Source organism: Apodemus sylvaticus, chromosome X, assembly GCF_947179515.1.
Source record: "Apodemus sylvaticus chromosome X, mApoSyl1.1, whole genome shotgun sequence".
NCBI lineage: Eukaryota > Metazoa > Chordata > Mammalia > Rodentia > Muridae > Apodemus > Apodemus sylvaticus.
This window is the reverse complement of record NC_067495.1, coordinates 56103025-56111736: the sequence shown is the minus strand read 5'-3', so window position 1 is coordinate 56111736 and position 8712 is coordinate 56103025. Positions and strand designations below refer to the sequence as shown.

Genomic DNA, 8712 nt, shown 5'->3' with positions numbered 1-8712 from the left:
AGCACAGACTTGTTGCTAAGGTACAGCCTTAAGACTTAGTGTAAGTTTGATCCTGAGAACCTAAAGAAAAACTGGCTAATGTTTTCCTGTAATGTTCTCTGACTTCAATACAAGCTGGGTGATGGGAAAATGGCTAAATAAAATTTTAGAACTCTAATGCTGTCCTACAGATGGTTCTACTTTCTACAAATCAAGGGAGATGATCTAAAATGCCTTATGTACAGGTCTTCACTGCTCTCTATCAGAGTAAGTGACTATCCATACTACAATATATAGATTAAGTCCTACAGGATGCATTAAGAGTGAAGCTTTGTAGCCATCGCGCCTTGAATCAGCAAACTCTGCTTTGCTCCAGCCCTGGCGCAGCCATCTGGGACCTTGCATTGATTGTGTCCTGAGCTGAAGATGTGAACAGCAGAAAGAAGTGTTCATAAGTATATGGGTCCACGACCCCAGGATTCAGAAGGAGGACTTTTGGCACTCTTACATCGTCTATGAGATATATATCCACAAATAGCATGTGGTTTACAATGAAAATATCTTGTGTACAAAGAAGGTATAGAAAATTTCTGTGGCTGAGGCAAAGACTCCAAAGCAATGCATTGGTGGTACAATTACCAGAACTTCCATATAAAAACCTATTTTTCAACATGAACAATCACCAGCATGTCGACCAGAGCCACCAGGGCTTGGAAGATCTCCTTTGGAAACTCCTGCAGAATGCACTCTTGCTTTCCGATAGCAGCCTCCACCTCTTCCTGCAGAGCTATCTAAACTCCAAGGACGTTGAAGCATGTGTTTCTGGACAGACCAAGGAGAAGCCATTCACAAGTTTGCCTTAACCTGAAAAAGACAAAGAAGGGAAGAAAGACAATGATGTAGACTATGATTCAGAAACTTCATCCTCTGGGCTTGGACACAGTAGTGATGACAGCAGTTCTCATGGATGCAAAGGAGCCCAGCTCTGCAGGAGTTGTGAGAAGGAATTTTAGGGCTACCACCTTAAGAACAAAATTGTGCACAGCCAGAAAGAATGCTTGGTCATAATAGAGTCTTACCCAAAACCACTGTCAGCTTCCTATGTAGTGAAATACTTAAAGAGATGGGGATTATTATTAGTGGTGGGTTATTAGTACTGGTAGTTTTATGTTGTCTGGCTCTATCCAAGTTTCTCTGTGAAGCCATAGGTCTGTGAATGCCATATGACAATTTATTGCCATCCTATAATTGTAAATATGATCCTGCTCTCCAGTGAAATGAATAGTATGCTATATATATACACTTGGTCTTAACTGAATTGTAAAGAGCTAGGTGTATTAGTAGCGTTTGAAGCCAGACAGGGCATCCTTGCTGCACCAATGAGGAAGCTGCTGCAGTGTGGGTCTGGAGCCAGAGAAGACTGCCTGTCACTCTGCTCTGACTCATGGCTCTCCTTTTGTGGGGACTTCTCCAGAAAATACCTTGCCTTCAGGTATTTGATTGAAATATTTAAGAGTATTTAAGATTTCCAGTATACTGTATCATGTATAACTCAAAAATATGTCTTACAAATAGAGATGTACTAAAAATATTTACATCTTAGGAGGGAGAAAAACAAAAGGCTTTGTAATTTTGATTAAATTTGACATGCACAGATGTAGAAATACATTCTCACTGTCCAAAATCAGCAAACATGGCTTCTGGAGACAAGTTATTCCTTTTTTTCCTTTTGATATATTTTTTATTTACATTTCAAATGATTTCCCTTTTCCTGGCTCACCACTCCCAAAAGTCACATAAGTCCTTTTCCCTCCCCTTGTTCCCCCATCCACCCCTTCCTACTTCCCTGTTCTGGTTTTGCCCTATACTGCTGCACTGAGTCTTTCCAGAGCCAGGGGCCACTCCTCCGTTCTTCTTGTACCTCATTTGATGTGTGGATTATGTTTTGGGTATTCCAGTTTTCCAGGCTAATATCCACTTATTAGTGAGTGCATACCATGATTGACCTTTTGAGGCTGGGTTACCTCACGTAGTATGATGTTCTCCAGCTCCATCCATTTGTCTAAGAATTTCATTAAGTCATTGTTTCTAATGGCTGAATAGCACTCCATTGTGTAAATATACCACATTTTTTGTATCCATTCCTCTGTTGAGGGACATCTGGGTTCTTTCCAGCTTCCAGCTATTATAAATAAGGCTGCTATGAACATAGTGGAGCATGTATCCTTATTACATGCTGAAGAATCTTCTGCGAATATGTCCAGGAGTGGTATAGCAGGGTCCTCCGGAAGTGCCATGCCCAGTTTTCTGAGGAAACGCCAGACTGATTTCCAAAGTGGTTGCACCATCTTGCAATCCCACCAGCAGTGGAGGAGTGTTCCTCTTTCTCCACATCCTCACCAGCAACTGTTGTCTCCTGAGTTTTTGACCTTTGCCATTCTGACTGGTGTGAGGTGAAATCTCAGGGATGTTTTGATTTGCATTTCCCTAATGACTAATGATGTTGAGCACTTCTTAAGGTGCCTCTAGGCCATCCGAATTTCTTCAGGTGAAAATTTTTGTTTAGCTCTGTACCCCACTTTTTAATGGAGTTATTTGGTTTGTTGGTTCTACCTTCTTGAGTTCTTTGTATATATTAGACATTAGCCCTCTGTCAGATTTAGGGTTGGTGAAGATCCTTTCCCAATCTGTTGATTGACGATTTGTCCTTTTGACAGTGTCCTTTGCCTTACAGAAACTTTGTAGTTTTATGAAGTCCCATTTTTCTATTCTTGATGTTAGAGCATAAGCTATTGGTATTCTATTCAGGAACTTTCCCCCTGTGCCCATGTCCTCCAGGGTCTTCCCCAGTTTCTTTTCTATTAGTTTCAGTGTGTCAGGTTAAATATGGAGGTCCTTGATCCATTTGGAGTTGAGCTTAGTACAAGGAGATAAGAACAGATCAATTCGCATTCTTCTGCATGCTGACCTCCAGTTGAACCAGCACCATTTGTTGAAAAGACTATCGTTTTTCCACTGGATGCTTTCAGCTCCTTTGTTGCAGATCAAATGACCATAGGTGTGTGGGTTCATTTCTTGGTCTTCAATCCTATTCCATTGATCTGCTTGCCTGATGTTGTACCAATACCATGCAGTTTTTATCACTATTGCTCTGTAGTAAAGTTTGAGGTCTGAGATACTGATTCCCCCAGAAGTTCTTATACTGTGGAGAATACTTTTAGCTATCCTGGGTTTTTTGTTATTCCAGATGAATTTGAGAATTGCTCTTTCTAGCTTTATGAAGAACTGAGTTGGGATTTTGATGGGGATTGCATTGAATCTGTAGATTGCCTTTGGCAAGATGGCCATTTTAACTATATTAATCCTGCCAATCCACGAGCATGGAAGATTTTTCCATTTTCTGAGATCTTCGATTTCCTTCTTCAGAGATCTGAAGTTCTTGTCCTATAGGTCTTTCACTTGTTTGGTTAGAGTCACCCCAAGATACTTTATGCTGTTTGTAGCTATTGTGAAGGGGGTCGTTTACCTACTTTCTTTCTCAGTCTGCTTATCCTTTGAATATATAAAGGCTACTGATTTGCTTGCGTTGATTTTTTGTAGCCAGCCACTTTGCTGAAGTTGTTTATCAGCTGTAGGAGTTCTGTAGTAGAGTTTTTAGGGTCTCTTAAGTATATGATCATATCATCTGCAAATAGTGATAGTTTGACTTCTTCCTTTCCAATTTGTATCCCTTTGACTTCCTTATGTTGTCTAATTGCTCTAGCTAGGACTTCAAGAACTATATTGAAAAGATATGGAGAGAGGGGGCAGCCTTGTCTAGTCCCTGATTTTAGTGGGATTGCTTCAAGTTTCTCTTGATTTAGTTTGATGTTGGCTACAGGTTTGCTGTATATTGCTTTTACTATGTTTAGATATAGGCCTTGAATTCCTGTCCTTTCCAAGACTTTTAGCATGAAAGGATGCTGAATTTTGTCAAATGCTTTTCCAGCGTCTAATGAAATGATCATGTGGTCTTTTTTTCTTTGAGTTTGTTTATGTAGTGGATAGCAGTGATGGATTTCCGTATATTGAACAATCCCTGCATCCCTGGGATGAAGCCTACTTGATCAGAGTGGATGATCATTTTGATGTGTTCTTGGATTTGGTGGGAAAGAATTTTATTGAGTATTTTTGCATTGATATTCATAAGGGAAATTGGCCTGAAATTCTTTCTTAGTTGGATCTTTGTGTGGTTTTGGTATCAGCGTAATTGTGGCTTAGTAGAAGTTGGGTAGTGTTCCTTCTGTTTCTATTTGGTGGAATAGTTTGAAGAGTATTGGTATTATGTCTTCTTTGAAGGTCTGATAGAATTCTGCACTAAAACCATCTGGTCCTGTGTTTTTTTTTTTTTTTTTTTTTTTTTTTTTTTTTGGTCGGAAGGCTATCTATGACCCCTTCTATTTCTATAGGGGTTATGGGTCTGTTTAGATGATCTATTTGATCCTGATTTAATTTTGGTATTTGGTATCTGTCTAAGAAATTGTCCATTTCCTCCAGATTCTCCAGTTGTGTTGAGTACAGGGTTTTGTAGTAGGATCTGATGATTTTTTGAATTTCCTCAGTTTCTGTTGTAATATCTCCCTTTTCATTTCTAATTTTGTTAATTTGGATGCTGTGCCCTTTGTTTAGTCTGGCTAAGGGTTTATCTATCTTGTTGATTTTTTTCAAAGAATCAGCTCCTGGTTTTGTTGATTCTTTGTATGGTTCTCTTAGTTTCTACTTGATTGATTTCAGTCCTGTTTGATGATTTCCTATCTTCTCCTCCTGGGTGAATTAGCTTCTTTTTGTTCCAGGGTTTTCAGTTGTTCATTAATCTTCTAGTTTATGCTCTCTCCAATTTCTTTTTGGGGGCACTCAAAGCTATTAGTTTTCCTCTTAGCACTGCTTTCATTGTGTCCCATAGATTTGGGTATGATGTGCCTTCATTCTCATTAAGTTCTAAAAAGTCTTTAATTTCTTTCTTTATTTCTTCCTTGACCAAGGTATCATTGAGTAGAGCATTGTTCAGTTTCCATGTGTATGTGGGTTTTCTGTTGTTTCTGTTGCTATTGAAGATCACTTTTATTCCATAGTGATCAGATAGGAGGCATGGGATTAGTTCGATCTTCTTATATTTGTTGAGGTCTGTCTTGTGACCAATTATATGGTCGATTTTGGAGAAGGTACCATGAGGTGCTGAGAAAAAGGCCTATTCTTTTGCTTTGGGATGAAAAGTTCCATATCTGTTAAATTCAATTCGTCCAAAGCTTCAATGAGTTTCACTGTTTCCCTGTTTTGTTTCTGTTTTCCTGATCAGTCCATTGATTAGAGTGGAGTGTTGAAGTTACCTACAATTATTGTGTTAGGTGCAATGTGTGCTTTGAGCTTTAGTAAAGTTTCTTTTATGAATGAGAGCTCCCTTGTATTTGGAGCATAGATGTTCAGGACTGAGAGTTATTCTTGTTGGATTTTTCCTTTGACCAGCAATAAGTGTCCTTCTGTGTCTCTTTTGATGATTTTAGGTTGAAAGTCAATTTTATCTGATATTAGAATGGCAACTCTGGCTTGTTTCCTGAGACCATTTGCTTGTAGAATTGTTTTCCAGTGTTTTACTCTAAGGTAGTATTTGTCTTTGACACTGAGGTGTGTTTCCTGTATGCAGCAAAATGTAGGGTCCTGTTTATGTATCCAATCTATTAGTCTATGTTTTTTATTGGGGAATTGAGTCCATTGATGTTAACAGATATTAAGGAGTAGTGGTTATTGCTTCCTATCATTTTTTATGTTAATTTTATACTTGTGTGGTTATCTTCTTTTGGGTTTGATGAAAGAAGTTTAATATCCTGCTTTTTCCAGGGTATAGTTGCCCCTGTTGTAATGGTGTTTTCCCCCTATTATCCTTTGTAGGACTGGGTTTGTGGAAAGATATTGTGTAAATTTGGTTTTGTCATGGAATATCTTGGTTTCTCGATCTATAGTGATTGAGAGTTTTGCTGGGTATAGTAGTCTCGGCTGGCATTTGTGTTCTCTTAGAGTGTGCATGAGTTCTGCCCAGGATCTTCTAGCTTTCATGGTCTCTGGTGAGAAATCTGGTATAATTCTGATAGGTCTTCCTTTATATGTTACTTGCCCTTTTTCTCTTACTGCCCTAAGTATTCTTTTTTGTTTAGTACATTTGGGGTTTTGATTATTATGTGACGGGAAGTAGTTTTGTTCTGGTCCAATCTGTTTGGAGTTCTGTAGGCTTCTTGTATATTCACGGGCATCTCTTTCTTTAGGTTAGGAAAGTTTTCTTCCATAATTTTGTTGAAGATATTTGCTGGCCCTTTAAGTTGTAAATTTTCACTCTCATCTATGCCTATAATCCTTAGGTTTGTTCTTCTCATTGTGTCCTGGATTTCCTGGATGTTTTGGGTTACAAGCTTTTTGCATTTTGCATTTCTTTGACTGTTGAATCCATGGTTTCTATGGTATCTTCAGCATCTGAGATTCTTTCTTCTATCTCTTGTATTCTGCTGTTGATATTTGCATCTATGGCCCCTGATTTCTTCCCAAGGTTTTCTATCTCCAAAGTTGTCTCCCTTTGAGTTTTCTTAGTTGTTTCTACTTCTGCTTTTAGATCCTGGAGGTTTTTGCTCAGTTCCTTCACTTGCTTGTTTGTGTTTTCCTGTAATTCTTTCAGAGATTTTTGTGTTTCCTCTTTCTTGACTTCTGCCTGTTGATCAAAGTTCTCCTGTATTTCTTTAAGTGATTTTTGCATTTCCTCCTTATTGGCTACTATCGTTTGACCCATATTATCCTGAATTTCTTTAAGTGATTTTTGTGTTTCTCGCTTTTGATCGTTTTTCTTCTGAATTTCTTTAAGAGATTTATTTATTTCCTTCATGTGTTCCTCTAACAGCATCTTTACCAGTGATTGATTTTAAATCCAACTCTTGTTTTTCTGGTATGTTGGGGTATCCAGGACTTGCTGTTGTTGGAGAATTGTGTTCAGATGCTGCCCTAATGCCTGGTTTCTGTTAGTAACATTCCTACGTTTGCCTTTAGCCATCTAGTTCTTACTGGTGTTAGATGGTCTTATTGTCACTGGTTGGTGCTTCAACCTTCAGTGGACCTTTAAGGCTATTTCCGCAACACTGGATGACTGGGTTTCCTCTGGCACAGATTGCTGATATGCTGCCTTCCTCTTTTGTGCCTTTGGAGCCCTGCTCAGTCTATCCTCAAGCAATGTTATACTTGGGTTGTCAAGGTAAAGCAGGTGCTCCCAGACTGCTCTGTCATGGAGTGAAGATGGTGCTCCCTCTGTTGATTCTCACATAGGACACAGGCCCCACGACCAGCTGGCAGATGAACCGCCAATGTTCTCAGGTTCTGGGCGCAGGCAGACCCCTGGCGGTTTGTACCCCCGGAGATCTTAAGCTCGGGGTAATACAGTACCTAGTGATGCTTTTCTTCCCTGGCAGGCAGCGAATATGGCCGCGGGGAGTCTTGCCCTTTGCTGCTCTCCACACAGGACACAGGCTCCACAACTGGTGGGCTGGCAGATGAACCGCCTATGTGCTCAGGTCCTGGGCACAGGCAGATCCCTGGCGGTTTTCACCCCCAGAGATCTTCAGCTGGGGATAATACAGTATCTAGTGATGCTTTTCTGCCTAGGCGGGCCACAAAGATCCACTGTTTTCACATTAAACATGAAAAAGAGAGTAAAGCTTCCCATTACCTGCCACTCCCATACTTAAAACTCCCAAAGGAAATGACCAGAGCTTCAGGAACAATTAGTGTGTTAGGTATCCAGGACTTACTGTTATAGAAGAGCTGGGTTCAGATGGTGCCATGTTGCCTTGGTTTCTGTTAGTAATGTTCTTATGTTTGTCTTTTGCCATCTGGTTATGTCTGGTGTTAGTTGGTCCTGCTGTCTCTGGCTGGGGCTTGTCCCTCTTGTGGGTCTGCAAGCCTGTCTCAGCACCTCTGGGAGACCATCTCTCCCCTGGCACAGAAGGCTGCGGCTCAGCCCAGCTCCTGGATGCAGATGGAGCCTGGAAGGACTCTGTCCCAACTGTTCTGCCACTCCTGTGTTCTCTGAGCTCCTGGCTGCACTTGCCTGCACAGTCACCGGAAAGAAAATGGAGGTCTCACCTCCAAACCTGGGAGTCAAAGCAGAGCAGTTCTCCCCTGGCAGGATTGGTACTCAGACGGCTGTAGAGCAGCCCAGCTCCTGGGTGCAGGTGGAGCCAGATAGACCCTGTACTAAATGCTCTGCCATTCCTGTGTTCCCTGTGCTCCTTGCTGTACCTGCCTGCACAGAGAAAATGCTTCAGTGGTTTCTTAGTGTACTTTCTGTGATGAAACTGTAGCATTTCCAGTTTACTTTGAAGCTGTCTTGTAGCAAATATTTTATCCAAAACCTTTCCTAAATGCAGGAGAAAGCAATGCAGTTCTCCTTTTCAAGATAGGTGTGGTAGTTTGAATGAGAATGGCTCCATAGGCTCATATGTTTAAATACTCAGTCCCCAGTTGGTGGAACTGTTTGCTAAGGATTAGGAGGTGTAGCCTTGTGAGAGGAGGTATGTCACTGAGGTGGGCTTTAAGGTTTGCTGTTCTCAGTTGGCTCTCTGCCTCATTCTTGTGAATCAAGATGTGTGCTCTCAGATTCTGCTCCAGTGCCACACCTGCCTGCTTGCTGACATCTTCCTTGCCACAAAGATCATGGACTTA

General features: G+C 40.7%; 1 pseudogene; it reads left to right on the top strand.

Moving 5' to 3' along the window:
* The first annotated feature begins 415 nt into the window (after positions 1-415).
* Positions 416-979, top strand: LOC127674488 (sorting nexin-10-like; annotated as a pseudogene).
* Positions 980-8712: the final 7733 nt, after the last annotated feature.